General features: G+C 37.3%; 1 pseudogene; it reads right to left on the bottom strand.

Moving 5' to 3' along the window:
- Positions 1–2,103: 2,103 nt before the first annotated feature.
- Positions 2,104–7,973, bottom strand: LOC101561406 (annotated as a pseudogene).
- Positions 7,974–16,903: the final 8,930 nt, after the last annotated feature.

Genomic DNA, 16,903 nt, shown 5'->3' with positions numbered 1-16,903 from the left:
GAGATGGACTTCTTGCCTCTTAACTTGTAAATGTGAAGAAAGCGTAAACTAGAAATATTCAACAGTAACAAGGAAGTTTAGAGTCAATAGCTCGAGGCATAAGAAACTACCTTGAGAGCTGAGGGTTTTGGTAGGGTAGAAATAGTGAGAAGAGAAAGAAAAATGTTTGATTCAAGTGTCCATGACTCCTTATAATTTATACTGTGTACTCATATCAATCAAAATTTAATTGTTTCTTACCTATATATGAAAAGCCACATCTATTAATATTTGCATAAACAAAGTTTATGTAGCCACGCATGTATAAATAAAGAATACTTATTTTGCTGTATGTTGAAGAGACACAATCTTCTCTCCTTAAGAAAAAAAGATGCAGGTCAAAAATCTATTCAAAGAAAATTACAGTACTCTGATAAAAGAACTAGTAGAGGATTTCAGAGAATGGAAATATTCCCTGCTCTTAGATAGGAATAAGTAAAATTGTGAAGATGGCCATACTTCCAAAATTGTTATATAGATTTAATGCAATCCCTATCAAAATACCACCAACATACCTCACATACCTAGAGAAATCATTCCTAAAATTTATTTGGAACCAGAAATAAACCAGAATAACAAAGGCAATCCTGGGAAACAAGGACAAGGCAGGAGGCATTACAATTCCTGACTTGAAATTATGCTACAAAGCTACTGTGATAAAATCAGCATGGTACTGGCACCAAAATAGACCTGAGGATCAATGGACTAGATTAGTAGATGTAGAAGCCACTACAAAATCACTCAGCCAGCTTATCTTCAACAAAGTAACCAAATATGCTTACTGGAAGAAAGACAGCATCTTTAACAAATTTTTCTGGAATATTTGGCTCTCAACATGTTGAAAACTGAAACTTGACCCGGGTCTATCACCGTACACTAAGCTAAAGTCAAAATGGATTAAAGATCTAAACATTAAAACAGAAATAGTAAGTCTCCTGCAAGAGAAAGTAGGAGGAACTCTTGAAGATATAGGGATAGGCAAACACTTCATGAAAAAAATTCAAATTGCATGGGTAATATTTGAAAGAATTAACTGCTGGGACATCCTCTTATTGAGAAGTTTTTGCATGTCAAAAGAAATTACAAACAAAGAGAAAAGATAACCCATAAATAGTGAAAAACTGTTAATAAGCACTCAGTCAAAGGTGTTCTCTCCAGAATTATTAAAGAACTAAAAAACATTAGGGCTGTAAAATTTAAAGACCCACTCCAGAAATGGTCATCAGAAAGTAACACACACTTCTCAGAGGATGAAATTATAGAAACAAATAAATATATGTAAAAATGCTCCATATCACTAGCCATCCATGAAATGCAAATTAAAACAACACTGAGATACCATCCTTTCATTTTCTAATATACTCTTCAAACTCTTCTTCTTTTCCATGTAAAATTAACTGTAGTCTTTTATTTTAATTGTTTTTCTCATTAAAATGAATAAAAAATACATTTAAAAAGGTAAAGGAAAAAATAAGGGAAAAGAAGTGTTATTTCCTTGTTTTATCAAACTTGCATCACTATACCATACTCCTTTTATCAGTATTATAATTTTCATTGTAGATGCCGTTTGTTTGTTTAGATAAGGCAACACCTAAGTTTTTGTTTCAATTTTTGATAGTATTTTAGGTGGTATTGTTTCCATATTTTTTTCCTTCTGTAAGTTTATTGATGGTATACAATAAATCTATGGATTTTATTCTTTGATAAAGGGTCTGACTATGCAGTTCAGACTTGTGATTCTCCTGTCTCAGTTTCCCTAGCACTGGGATTGCAGGCATGCTCCACCAAACCTGGTATCAGGGCCTGCAAAGTATGCCGTGGAATTTTAGCCTGGCACGGGGCACAGTATTTAGGGTCAAACTTGAGTTATTGTGCTTGCGAGCCAGGCACTTATTCTGCCAAGCTATCTTCTCAACTAACCTTTATTTTGTTGTTGTTTTTTTTTACAGAGTTTACATTGCATGATTATAATTCTTTTTATTTAAGCAATCCTTTAAATATTAAGAAGTCAAAAACAACGATTTTGATATTTTCTCACATATTTAAATCATTTTAATGATTTCTTTATGTACTTTGATATATTGACCACATGAGATTGACAAGCAAGCCACTCCTGAAGCAAGCATCATTAGCCATGATGTCCTTTGGTACAAGGCCCATTGCTTGAAGAACCGCAGTAGCTGCTGTGGCTTTAGCATGCCTCTTATTAGGACTGGAAAACTTGGGCTGGTAAGCGCTTCCATTTATCAATACCCTAAAGAGAAAATGTTTGCAGTGATCAGGGCCACTATTATGGACCAAGAGAAATTCAGGTGGTTTCCACCTTCTCTTATTACAGATTTCCATCAAGGCAGACACAGGATGTTTGCCTGATAGATCTTTCATTGCAGCAAAAAAGTTCCCAGACCTACTTTTATGCTCTTTCTCCTACAGCAGAAAGACCTTTTTGGTTTGTCTTTACATCAACTAAGATAGGTTCTTTATTTCCTTCTTTGTTCTATTCTAATCCTCCTTCTCTCCAGCCCATTTTTCTCATGAAAATGGCTCCCATTTCTCCAGTTACTGGGGCTGCTCTTAAGAACTGTTCCTTTTTAATCCAGGCTTGAGCACCAGTATTGGAGAACTGTTCTTGTGTAAGAACTTGTCCTTCTGTATTTCCTGTGAACTGGCCAGGAATGGAGTTCAGATGAAACCAGGCATTAATCCATTCCCGAGCACGATTTAACATGGTCATAACTTGAAGATCAAATGCATTCTCACTGAGTCTTTTCTGAGCAAGTTCATGTTCACTCATTGCAATAGAGATGTCCACAGGCTCCAAAGGGTAAATTGCTGCTGAAAATGTTTTCATCATCTTTGTTTTCTTCACCATTTTTCTCTACAGGAACCCACTCTCCATAAACACTGTCTGCTTCTTTCTTTTGATGCTGAGATCCAAATGATACAGGAAATTCTTTTGTCAATGTAACCTGGGTTTTTTGGTGGAATTGGCTTTGCTGCAACAATATTTAGGTTGAAAAAAATGGGCTTGGGCTCATTGAGTTTAAAGGGATGGGGATAAAAAGAGGTTCTTCCTTTTCTTCATCTGAAACATGAGGTTTATTCACTATTACATCATTATCTTCTTTACTCTGTGCAATCTGTTTGCATTTCTCAATTCTTCTATAGTAGCTCCTCCTGACTTTTTAGCAACTTTCTCTTCTATTGTAGGTGGAGGCTTTAGGTTTGGCGGTAAGGAAACCCCAGGCTTATCACACGTGGCAGCGGCATGAGCTTTGCCTATTTCAAGTAACTGTGCCTTATCCAAATCTGTCAGACATTCTCTTTCAGAAGACCTGGATCTTTTACGTCAGATGGGAGATCTACTAAACCTTCTTCTTAAAGGTGTTCTGGACTGCCTTAATCTGACTGGAGAGATACTGAAGCTTTGCCTTCTTATCACAGACCTTGATCTGCTCATATGGCTGGGGGTGTGGTTATTTGTCTTTGTGTGTGGCTACTTCAGCTAGCGGTATGACATTTTCAGCAGGGGTTAGAGTTTCTTTGGATGAAGTACAGCTCCTTCGACTGGGGGTGTGACTCCAGCGACTGGGGGAAATGCTAAAATTCCTTCTACTCACAGACCTAGACCTTCTTCTTCCACTCAGACTGTGACTACTACTCCGACGACTCGGGGTTTGACTTCAGTATCTTGCTGTCTTTCAGTTATACCTGGAGCTTGATCTTCTTCTTTTTCTTTCCAGGGATTTGGATCTGTGCTCTGGAGATCTTTTATGCTCCTCTTTTGATACAGATCTTCTTCTCTATAGACTTTGATCTTGACCTTCTATCCCTTCTCCTTCATCTTGAACATGACTGTGAACAAGTTTATCAATGAGACTTGGACTTAGAATATCTCTTCCTTGCCCTAGAATGAGATTCACTGGTTAGCTTATGTGACTTGTGTTCAGAAGATATGGAATGCTTACTCTGAGATCTTAATGAAGAGTCTCTTTTCTTTTCTTTTCTTTCTCACCCTTGTCACAATTTTTATTTTTCTTGCTTTTATCGTGTGTATTCTTAACTTTTACAAACATTTCATAATCATCTTTTTCCTTTGATGATAATTCTGAAGCTCTTTTTGGTATACTAATTACAACTGGATTGGCAACTGATTTGTCATGTTCAACTTCATTGGAAGTAAATGTCCTTAAATACCAGTTATAAGGCTTGTAAGACATTCCATGTCCTTAGGAAATAATGGTCTCACTAAATCTGCTTCATTAATTTCATCAATGTTAGTACAAAATCCTGAATCAAACACTACCTCTTTAGCAGGGAGAGGTACTTCTTTATCTTCTCCACTCTCTTTAGGGTTTAGAGCAATTAGTAATGTCTGGTCACTCTCTTTTACAGATGTTTCTTCTGCATCCTTACTAACAAGATTAGATTGTAAATCAAGATGAATGTCTTTAGCAGGCAAAGGTTCCTCTATTTCAGCTTCACTAACACCACTAGAGCAGGTAGAAATTACCATCTCATGTTCAGTATCTTGAACAGTTAAAGAAATGTCATCATTATTACTATTTTTGGGGGGGCGGGACCGGGGATTGAACTCAGGCCCTTGCACTTACCAAGGAAGTGCTTATTCCACTGAGCCGTCTCCCCGGCCTTATAATTATTAAATACAGTGAGAGCAGATGCCCTTAGTAGTGCCTGTTGTATCAGGTTCCAGAGCAAGAGGACCAGCAGAAGACAAAGATCCTTCTACATCCATTTCACTAACACCAGGGCAGGTATCCAATACTATACCTTGCTTAGTTTCATTGATGGACAAAGTTTTCTCTTCACCAATTCTACTAACATTATTGGTGCTAGCAATAGTAGCAGTATTGTACAGTAATACAATACTGTATTACTTTCTATAGCTTTAGCAATTAAATTATTATTTATAGTAAGTCTACATTTATACCATGTTCACTTTCATAAGAGTCTCTTCAGGTGTCTTTCAGCAAGTGGCTCTTCACCTGAAAGCAATGGATTCTCCTGTATGTCAATAGCTGAAGCAAGATTTTGATCACAAGAGAGTAAATTCATCCATTTTGTAACATGTGATCATAACACTAGATTCTGTTAGCACTGGTGTAGGCTCTAAAGCCATCTCAGTTGGTATTACTGGAGTCTGCTCTGAGACAGTGACAGCAAGCTCCGAAACAGTCACAGTATACTCCTGAACAGAAACGCATGGTTCTGAAACAATCACAGCAGACTGCAGGACTGACATTGCTGGTTCTAAGACAGGCACAGTAGGCTCAAGGTCAGAAACCACTGACACAGGAACAGTTACATACTCCAGCTCAGCCACACTTGGAGTCTCCAAAACAGCTACCGCTGGGGGTTATGGCTTTTGAATGGCAGGTGGTTCTGGAGAAGTCATAGCAGGTGACTCTGGAAAAGCCATAGCAGGTGACTGTTGGACAGTCATGGCAGGTGACTCTGGGACTGGGACAGCAACAACAGGTGACTATGCTACAGCTATAGCAGGAAAGTCTGAGACAGCCATGGCAGGAGACTCTGAAACTGCCACAGCTGGCATCTCCTGAATGTTCTCTGCTAGCTCTGGAATGGTTACTGCTGGCTCCAGCAGAGACATGGATGCCTCTGAGGCAACATGTCCTTCAAATTTCATGGACTGCAATGTTTCTATTGTCTCTGTTACAACTGGAGGCTCTGATGTTAACACAGTTGCTTCTGCTGACATGGGAGTTTCAGATACTGTACAAGTCACCGATATCTGTAACAACTTCATGCTCTGCTACTATAGCAGACTCAGCAGGTATTGATGTAACTGAAGATTCTGGCTCTAGTGGTGGTTCTGGAATAGTTACAACAGCCTCTGACACTAACATCCTCTAAAATCTCACTTTAATCCACAGGCATCTCAGGATGTGATATGCTCTCTTCAGGAGGTAATGTTGGCATTTCTGAGACCAAGCATTTTCAGCTGTTAATGCTGACTGCTCTGTGGATATTACTGAATCCTCTGGTGGTTCTTCTGGAGACAATGGTGGAGTCATTGGTGGCTCCTCTGGTGGCAATGGTGGCATTGTTGGGGGCTTTTCAAGAGGCAAATGTAGCAGCATATATGCCTCTGATATGGATCAGTGTAAGAATTAGCTGACATAGACATCATTGTATGATCAGCAGTATAAGATAACATCATAGACCAGCCAGCTGCAGAGTACTCCAGCACTATTTTTGCCTCAGTCTACCACAGCAACCCTGTTGTGGTTGTCACCTCAAGATGCCCAGGATGTTCCACTGCTGTCATCCACACAGGCTACTCAAACTCTCATCATCACAGGTTGTTCGGTCAACTCCATTGTTACTGTTACCACAGGCTGCCCAGGCAACTCTACTGTTGCAGATACTTCTGGCAGTGCTGGCAAAACTTGTGCCATCACAGGTGGCTCTGGTACCTTCTGTGGGGGCTTTAACCCCATGGATGGTGCTAGAGGCCCTGGCAACTCTTGCAACAACTGTGGCACTGGTGTCACAGAGGGTCTGACAACTCAGGCACTGGAGTAGAAATGGGCCCTGACAACTCTGACACCAGGGTGGGAGAGGGCACAGGTAACTCCAGCTCTGGAGTTACAGAGGACCCCTGAAACTCTGGCATGTAGGTTGCAGGTGGCCCTGGTAACTCCAGCACTGAGGCCATCCATGACACTGGTAGCTCTAATGCTGAAGTCTTGGGCAGCTCCAGCAAATCCTGAGGTCTTGTCATGGATGGATCTGCAATCTCTGATGGTACAGGTTGCTCTAGCAATCTTAGCACCTCAGTTACAGATGACTCTGGAAAATCCTTTGTTGTCGATGTGCTTGGTTCAGGGTGCACCTTAGTAGATGTCTCTGCTATCATGTGGGTTTCTAATGGTTCTAGTGTTTTGCTACTGTAGGCTAAGCCAAAATGATCTTTGGTTGCTCTGGAGATGTGTGCTCCAAAGATTTCAGTGCAGACTTCATCTGATACTCCACAGAAAATGTTGCAAGTGGCTCAGAAGATTTCAGCACTACAGCTACATGTACCAGTTCTGTGACAAAGGAATCCACAGTCTTTGTCAGAGATGGTTTCAGCTTAAGTGTCATAGACTGCTCTGAGATTACAGATGTAGATTCAACTGATATTTCTGAAGTTGTTGTAGCTAGCTTCAGAGTTTCTAGGATGTGTGGCTCTGATAATTCCGTTGATGATATGGGAGGTTCCAGCCCAATTGCAGAGGATTCACTGGTCTCAGATAGGCCAAACGCTCTTATAGGATGATTCATTACCATTGGTGAAGGTTCAGAATCAAATTTTTAAAAAAAATCAGATTCTAAATCTATGTTCTCATCATGATGAGACTTTAGCTTTGGCTCAGATTCTTCTGGCTGTTTTATAATTTATTTTTTCTTTTCTTACTTCTTTTTGCTTTTATGCTTTTTATGTTTCTTTGCTTTTATGCTAGGAATTTCATCTGTAGGATCTGTTTGTACAGACACACATCTATTTTACTGGAGGCCTCCTTCAAATTATGTAGCCAAGGATGGCCTCAAATACATGGTGAACTTGCTGTCTCAGGCTCCAAGTGATGGGATTACAGGCTTGTATCCCCATGCACAGCCAATTCATCATTTAATAGATGAATGGCCCACGACAATTACTGACATGTTGGCTTGTTTCATATTTCTGTATCTAGAACCCCAGAAAGTACTTCATCTTTCTTCTGTACTATTTCCTCATTTGCAAAATTCCTGGCAGAGGCAGCAGCATCACCTGCCTGGTTACCTTCTATTGGTGTATTTGTTTCACTATTCAGCTGGCCTTCACTCCTTCCACTGGAAAGCTTCTGTTGTATTTCCCACAAATTACTGACCACAAAAGACCTAAAAATCTGCTTGACGCCAGTCACCATGCTGTCCTCCTAAAATCTTTTATTCTCAGAAATGGAACAAGAGAAGGATGTCCTCTATCACCCCTACTATTCAATATAGTTCTGCAAGCATTAGCTACAACCTTTAGACAAGAGAGAGAAATAAAAGGAATAATAATAGGTAAAGAAGTTAAACTATCACTATTTGCAGTTGACATGATATTTTACTTGGAAGACCCAAAAAACTCCAACAAGAAGGTACTAAAATTGATGCACAAATTCAGTAACATAGCAGGATACAAAGAAGTCAATACTTAAAAGTAAATATCATTCCTCTACATAGATAACAATCCCTCTGAGAGGGAGATTAGAGAAACAATACCTTTTACAATATCATTACAGAAAATGAAATGCTTAGTAATTAACCTAACTAAAGAAGTCAATTATCTATTCAATAAAAATTACAATACTCTGAAAAAGGAGATCATAGAGGATTTTGTAAAATGGAAAGATGTTCCTTACTCTTGGATAGGAAGGACCAAAATTGTGAAGATGGACATAATGCCAAAACTGTTCTACAGAGTTAATGCAATCCCTATCAAAATACCACTAACATACACATAGACCTGGAGAAAGCACTCCTAAAATTTATTTGGAACCAGAAAAGACCTAGAATATGAAAGGCAATCCTAGGCAACAAAGACAAGGCAGTAGTCAATACACTTTCTGACTTGAGTTTATACTATGAAGCTATTGTGATAAACTCACCATAGAATTGGAAAAAAACAGACCTGAGGATCAATGGAATAGATTAGAAGATGAAGAAGCCTGTACAAACACACTCAATCAACTTATCTTCAACAAAAGTAGCAAACATGCTTACTGGAAGATAGTGTCTTTAACAAATAGTGTTGGAAAAACTGGCTCTCTACATCTGAAAATCAAAACTTGACTGAGGTCTATCACCATGCACTAAGCTAAGTCAAAATGGATTAAAGATCAATTAAGATGATCATGTGGTGTTTGGATTTGGATTTCTTTGAATTGTTTTATTTATCTCCATTGTATCGATTTCTTAATTGATGCAGAAAAGCTCTTTGACAGAATCTAACACTCATTAATGAAACAAATCCTACAGAAAATTGGAACAAAAGGACTCTATTTCAATATGATAGAAACCATCTATGACAACCTAATGACTAGCATAATTCTAAATGGGGAAAAATTGAAATCTTTTACTCTCAGATTTGGTACAAGGCAGGGATCTCCTGTATCACCAATACTATTCAACATAGTTCTGGGATCATTACCTGGAGCCATTAGACAAGAGAGAGAAATAAAAGGAATAAGAATAGGTAAAGAAGAAGTTAAATTATCATTATTTGCAGATGACATGATACTTTATGTGGAAGAAAAAAAATATCCACCAAGAAGCTACTGCAATTACTACATAAATTCAGTAGCATAGCAGGATATAAAGTCAATACCCAGAAGTCAACAGCATTCCTCTACACAGATAACAATCCCTCTGAGAGGGAAATTAGAGAAACAATACCTTTTACAATACTACCATGGAAAATGAAATGGTTAGGAATTAATGTAACTAAAGAAGTCAAAGATCTATTTTTTATTAATTTCTTAATTTTTATTTTTTTTATTGAGAAACAAGTATCAATGAGACACTTTCCAAGTTGATATCTAGGACATTTCCAATAATTAATACATTGCACATTGTTATCTTCTCAGAGGTCATCCACAGCACAAGAAGTAGCCAGGACATCCCATCCAAACGCTACTACTACAAATCGTTCTTCTCACTGAACCAAGTGAAAGGAGCCGCACATCTATCTAACTATTTTGTATATACAAATACAAACTGGTCCTTCCTCTGTATTCCCCCTTTCCAGTTCAGTTCTGTCAGAGATGGTTATTCCATTGGCTTCTAAATATTATAGGTGATTGAATTCAACAAAACAATCCAACACAGTCCAGTAGTCCACAATAGTAGTGGGTTATCCACAGAAGTTGTTGAGTAGAGCATTTTACAGCTCAGCATATTAATATGGCTTTATTTATATACCAAGTTTTTATACTTTTCTGCTGGATGGTTAAGACCAAGATAAAGCAAGACATATATAACAAGAAATGTAACTTTTGTATCTTATAAGATCAGTCAAATCCCCTCAGGATTTATCCTGTGACCCTGTACTGCACTTTGTAGATCCTTTATCAGTGTAAGCCATGTGGATCAGTCACGGATAATGCTTGACCAATTTGCTCTCTGTGAAAGCCTGAGAGAAAGTTTTATCTCCATCTGACTCTCCTTAGGTATACTATACATCATTGATCACATTCCTCTGTTCCTCCATAATCTTCTTGATCAGAAAATTTGTGGCACAACTGAGTTACATGATGTTACATTATGGTTCTCCTATGTCCTCAGTCTTCACTGATCTTGAAAGGCCAAGGCCAAAATGTTGGCAGACCTTGAAGCCCTTGCTTTTCTCCAATTGTCGATCTGCAAAGTTAGGTTGTTAACCCTCCAGTAGAGAAGCATCTTATTACCCTGCAACATATGCAGTTCTATTTACCCTATCTGTCTAATTATCAAACATTTTAGGCATAACATGGAACAGGTATCTTTCATCAAGTATTGATATGATGAAATTTAAGTCCTTACAGAATATGAAGAAAAAAATTTGAAAGTAGGAATAAACACATATTTTTACACAGAAATTTAGAAATCTAACCATATACAGCATTGTAGCAAGACAGTCCTGTGACATTTTTTTTCTTTTTCTTGTGTCTTTTTTTCACTTATTACCCATTTCAAAAAAGAAAGACACAAACAAAAAAACAAAACTTTTTACTTGTGAGACGGTATGGTAACAATTAGTGTGTCATGACAAGAAATATGTATCTAGAAGACCAGAATATCAGGCGTTACAAGCGTGACCCTTCTGTTACACATTGCTATCTTCAGTACAGTTGCTTGGTTCACAAGTATCAGCATATATAGTCGGTCAGGTTGAGAATCCTACCAATTGACTGCTAGCTTCAAAAACCTGCTGATGCTTCTTAGGATCATTGCCTTGCCCATCCTGTGGATACAATGTATGGCATTGTCCGTGTCCTGTTTCCCAACCTTTCTACTTACCCTCTCCTCATTGTCGAGTACTCAAGTTCTCACTTTCATTTTAGTTACGTCATATCTTTCTATTTGTATTTCTTCTTTTGAGTTATTATACTAGGGAGACTATACAATGTTTACACATATGGAACTGGTTTATTTCACTTATGAGTATATCTTCAAGTGGCATCCACTTAAATATAAATGCTTCAAGTTTATCATTCTTTATAGCTGAGTAGTACTCCATTGTATAAAAACACTAAATTTTTTCAACCATTTCTCATGTGATGGGCATATGGGTTGCTTCCAAGATTTAGCTATTACAAATTATGCTGCTATAAACATAAGTACACATGTTACTATGATATGAAGCTTTCAGTTCTTCCAGGAAAATTCCTAGTAGAGTAATAGCTGGCTATCTAGAATTCATAAAGAACTAAGAATCATTAGGGCCCCAAAATTTAAAGACCCAGTCCAAAAAATGGCCATCCAAGATGAACACTCATTTCTCATTGACTTTTTTGGTTAAGTGAATTCCAAAGTATTTCATTTTCCACGGTGCTATTTCAAAAGGTATTGTTTCTATAATTGAATGGGAGTTCCAGTCCTGGTTTCTGAGAAGTCTCTACACTGATTTCCATAATGGGTGCACCAGTCTACATTCCCACCATCAGTGGAGAAGGGTTCCCTTTTCCTCACAAGCTCTTCAACATGTGTAGGCCATTGATTTGTTTATGATAGCCATTCTTTCCGGGGTGAGAATGTATCTCAGTGTTGTTTTAATTTGCATTTCTTGGATGGCTAGTGATGTGGAGCATTTTTTCATATATTTATTCACCTCTTTAATTTCATTCTCTGAGAAGTGAGTGTTCATCTTGGATGGCCATTTTTGGACTGGGTCTTTAAATTTTGGGGCCCTAATGATTCTTAGTTCTTTATAAATTCTAGAGAGCAGATCTTTGTCTGAGTGATTATTTGTTCCCAGTTGTAATTCTTTCAAGTGTTAACCGTGCAATTTGATTTTTGTTCTTGAACTCTTTGCCTACACCTATGTCTTCAAGACTTGCTCCTACTGTGTCTTCCAGGAGATTTACTGTTTCTGCTTTAATGTTTAGATCTTTAATCCATTTTGACCATAGCTTAGTGCATGCAGATAGATCTGGGTCAAGTTTCAGTTTTCAGCATGTAGAGAGCCAGTTTTCCCAGCATCAATTGTTAAAGAGGATGTCATTTGTTTTTCAGAGTGCTATAATTTTTTGTGAAAATATCTTTCTTCCTGTAAGCGTGTTTGACCCCTTTGTTGAATATCAGGTGGTTGAGTGTGTTCATAGTGGCCTCTGCATCTTCTAATCTATTCCATCCTCAGGGCTATTTTGTTACCAATAGCATGCTGATTTTATCACAGTAGGTTTGTAGTATAATTTCTAGTCAGGAATTGTAATACCTCCTGCCTTGTCTTTATTGGCTGGGATTGTCTTTGCTATTCTAGGTCTTTTCTGGTTTCAAATAAATTTTAGGAATGATTTCTCTAGGTCTGGGAGGTATGCTGGAGGTAGTTTGGTAGGAATTACTTTAAATATGTATGATAACTTTAGGAATATGGCCATCTTCACAATATTGTTTCTTCCTATCCAGGAGCAGGGAATGTCTTTCCATTTTCTGAAATCCTCTATGATCACTTTTTTGAGAGTACTGTAATTTTCTGTGAAAAGATCTTTGACTTCTTTGGTCAAGTGAATTCCAAAGTATTTCATTTTCCACGGTGCTATTTCAAAAGGTATTGTTTCTATAATTTTCCTCTCAGTGTGTTAGTTATGTGTAGAGGAACGATATTGAGTTTTGGGTATTGACTTTATATCCTGATATGCTACTGAATTTCTGTACTAATTGCAGTAGCTTCTTGGTGGAGTTTTTGGGTCTTCCATGTAAAGTGTCATGTCATATGCAATTAATGATAATTTAACCTCTTCTTTACCTATTATTATTCCTTCTATTTCTCCTCATCTAATGTCTCTAGCTAATGATTCCAGAACTATATTGAATAGCAGTAGTGATAGAGGGCATCTTTGTCTTGTACCAGATATAAGAGTAAAAGATTTCAGTTTTACCCATTTAGAATTATATTAGCCACTGTGTTGTCATATATGGCTTTTATCAAACTGAAGTGGAGGACTTCTCTTCCAATTTTTTGTAGGACTTTGAACATGAATGAGTTTTGGACTTTCTCAACAGCCTTTTCTGCATCAATTGAGATGATCTTGTGGTTTTTAGATTTTGCTTTATTAATATAATGTATTACATTTATAGATTTTTTAATAATGAACCATCCTTGCATCTCTGGGATGAATCCCTGCTGGTCATGGTGTATGATCTTCTTGATGATTTGTTGTATTCTATTTTTTAGGATATTATTGAGGATTTTTGCATCTATGTTCATGAGGGAGATTGTCCTCACTTGTCTTTTTTAGTTGCATCTTTCCTTGGTATTGGTATCAGTATAATACTTGCCTACAGGAATGATTTTGGGAGAACTCCTTCCTTTTCAATTTCATTGAAGAGTTTGAGGAGTATAAGGATTATACCTTCTGTAAATTTCTTGTAGAATTCAGCTGTGAATCAATCGGGAACTGAACTTTTCCTTGTCGGTTGTTTTATTATTACATCTCGTATTTCCTTGGTTGTTACTGAGTTAATGAGAGTTGTTATATCTTCTTGACTCAGTTTTGGTAATTTGTACCTTTCTAGGAATCTGTCCATTTCATCTCTGTCTTTTATTTTGTGAGAGGAAAGATTCTCAATGTAGTTATTGATAATTTTCTGAATTTCCACCGGATCTGCGGTAATTACACCCTTTTCCTTCCTTATCACTTGTATTTGAATTTTTTCTTTCCTCTTCTTGATGAGGTTACATAGGGGCTTATTGACTTTATTTAATGTTTCAAAGAACAAGCTTTTTGATTCTTTAACTCTTTGAACTGTTTTCTTCACCTCAATTGAATTAATTTGTTCTCTAATCTTTATGATTTCTTCTAATCTTTGGGCTCTTGGTTTGGTTTGCTCTTCCTTTTCTAGATGTTGGAGGTGCAGCATTAGACTGTTTATTTGTTCCGGTTGTTTTCTTAATATGTGAGTTCAGAAGTATGAATTTTCCTCTGAGTATTGCTTTCATCACATGCCATAAATTCTGATACTTTGTGGGTGAATTTTCATGGAATTGCAGATATTGTTGAATTTCATCTGTGACCCATTGATTGCTGAATATGCTGTTGTTTAATTTGCATGCATTTAAGGGGTTTTCTGGGGGGAGTTGTCACTTATTTCCAGTTTCATTGCACTGTGATCACATAATATGCATAGGATAATTTCTATTTTCTTTCATATACTTAAGCATGATATATGGACTAGTATGTGGTCTATTTCAGAAAATGATATTTATGCATCTGAAAAGAATGTGTATTTTGCTGTCGTTGGGTGGAACATTCTGTATATATCCACCAAGTCTGTCTCTTCCAAGCTCTGGTTCAGTTCTGTTACACCTTTGCTAAGTTTTGTCTGGCTGACCTATCTTTTTGAGATTAGAGGATGTTAAGGTCTCCTGTTAAGATTGTGGTGTTGAATATTAGATTTTTCATGTCCATTAACATTTGTCTTATATATTTGGGTGCTCTTGTGTTTGGTCCATAGATATTTATGAGTGTTAACTCTTCCTCTTGAATTTTTCCCATAACCAGTATATAATGGCCTTCTTTATTTCATTTGGCCATTCTTGGTTTGAAGTTGAGACTGTCTGAGAATAACATTGCTACTCCTGCTTTTTGGTGCTGGGGTATGTACTTTTAGTTTCCATCATTTGAGTTTAAGTCTATGAGCATCTTTTTGAGCTAAGTGTGTTTCTTGTATACAGCATATTGTTGGATTTTGTTTCCTAATCCACTGTGCCAGTCTATTTCTCTTAACTGGTGAATTGAGTGCAATTTCATTGGTAGATATAATTGAGATGCTTTGACTTATGATTCACATGTTATTTACCTGCTGTTGCTTACTGCTTTTTTCCTGTGTTTAATTGTTCGCCCTATTTAATGGGTTCCTTCTGCTCTTGTTCATGGAGTTCTGATCATTTTGGTCCCTCTCTAGAATATCTTTCAGTAATCTTTGTAGGGTTGGATTTGTCATTAAGAAATTCTTTAGTTGGCCTTTGTCATAGAAGTATTTCACTTCTCACTCAAATTTGAAAGAGAGTTTTGCAGGGTATATTAGCCTAGGCTGGAATTTGTTTTCATAGAGGACATGAAGTCCTCTGCTCCATGTTCTTCTTGCCTTCATGGTTTGTGAAGAGAAGTTGGCCATAATTCTGATGGGTTTTCCTTTGAATGTGATCTGCTTCTTTTCTCTAGCAGCTTTCTGTATATTATTCTTGTGCTGGATTTCTGGGATCTTGACTATTATACGTCTCAGACTGTTTTTAATTGGCTTAAGTTATTTGGCGTTCTGTATGCTTTGGTTAACTGAATGTTAGATTGTTTCCTCGTGGTTGGGAAGTTTTCTGCTATTATTTCTGCCCTTATTCTTTTTATATCATTTGTTTTTACTCCATCTTTCTCATTGATGCATATTGGTCTCACATTGTTCTTCTTTGCATCATCTTGCAGGTGATGGATTATTTTTTCCTGCTTCCTATTTGTTTTTAAGAGATCCTTTCTCACGCTTTCACTAGGTGTACCAGCGTCTTGAAGATCTGAAACTCTGTCTTCACTTTTACTCACACAGTCTTTCAGGCTTGTGATTGAGATTTTAAGTTCCTCTATATCTCTTTGACTCTGCTTCATGCGATCTATTTCCTTCCTGTATTGCTCATTCAAGGAATCCATCATATTTCTAATCTCCTCTATTTTTTATCAATGTGTTCTTTATAAGCAGTTATTAATTCTGTTACTGAAGAGTTATTATCAGATTGAGTTTCTTCCCTATGTTTCTGTATTTGATTCTTTACTTCCAATGGAATGAATTCAAGGATTTCTTTTTTCATTTCAGAAATGAATTGTACTCTGCGTTCCTCTCTACTTGCAACATTGTTAATTAATACATTTCAGCTAAGCTAGTGACTTCTGCACTTGTTCTGGGTGGGCATTGGGTTTCCCTCATATGTTTCTGTACTAAATTCTTTACTTCTGATTCTATGAATTCAGAGATTTCTTTTTTCATTTCAGGAATTAATTCTTCTCTGAGTTCCTCTATAACTTTCTGTTTTTGTTTCTTTACTTCTGATGTTGTTCATACATTTCAGCTGAGCTAGTGTTCTCTGAACTTGTTATAGGTGGGCTCGAGGCCTGAGATTGCATTTTGCTCCTTGTCTTTATCATTTCATATAGCACTGATCACTGACCTTTGGTGTAGAGCTTTGGTACAGTTATAACCTTAGCACCTACTGAAATTTCAGTGTAGATCTATTAAGTTTGAGATTATCCCATCATGCCTGGCCTTGGTCTAGCTGTTGTGTTCATCTCCTTCTTGATGCAGCCTTTTTTTTTTAACTATGACATGGTTTATTAGCAAGGATTTTGACAGCTTGGTTGATTCATGTAGAATACATGGTATGAGGAGGAGGACTCTATGGTTGCATAATAGATTCCAGTATTTTCCATCTGGAGGTACATGATCTTTGTCTACCACTTGTGTTGGCATTCGTGTGGGGAAATAATTTTGACATCCTTTCTTTTTAGCTGGGGTGGTGGATGATGGGTATGAGAACCAGGACAGCAGAAGATTTCTCTTGAGTCATGGCCAAAATCTTCCATGGCACAGCCAACCCGTTCATTCTAGTTGTTTTCACAACTGACAACAA

The sequence above is a fragment of the Octodon degus genome, unplaced genomic scaffold (assembly GCF_000260255.1).
Source record: "Octodon degus isolate 3935 unplaced genomic scaffold, OctDeg1.0 scaffold00422, whole genome shotgun sequence".
In the NCBI taxonomy this organism is placed as follows: domain Eukaryota; kingdom Metazoa; phylum Chordata; class Mammalia; order Rodentia; family Octodontidae; genus Octodon; species Octodon degus.
The sequence above is the reverse complement of the archived record's forward strand: the minus strand, read 5'-3'. Positions and strand labels throughout refer to the sequence as shown.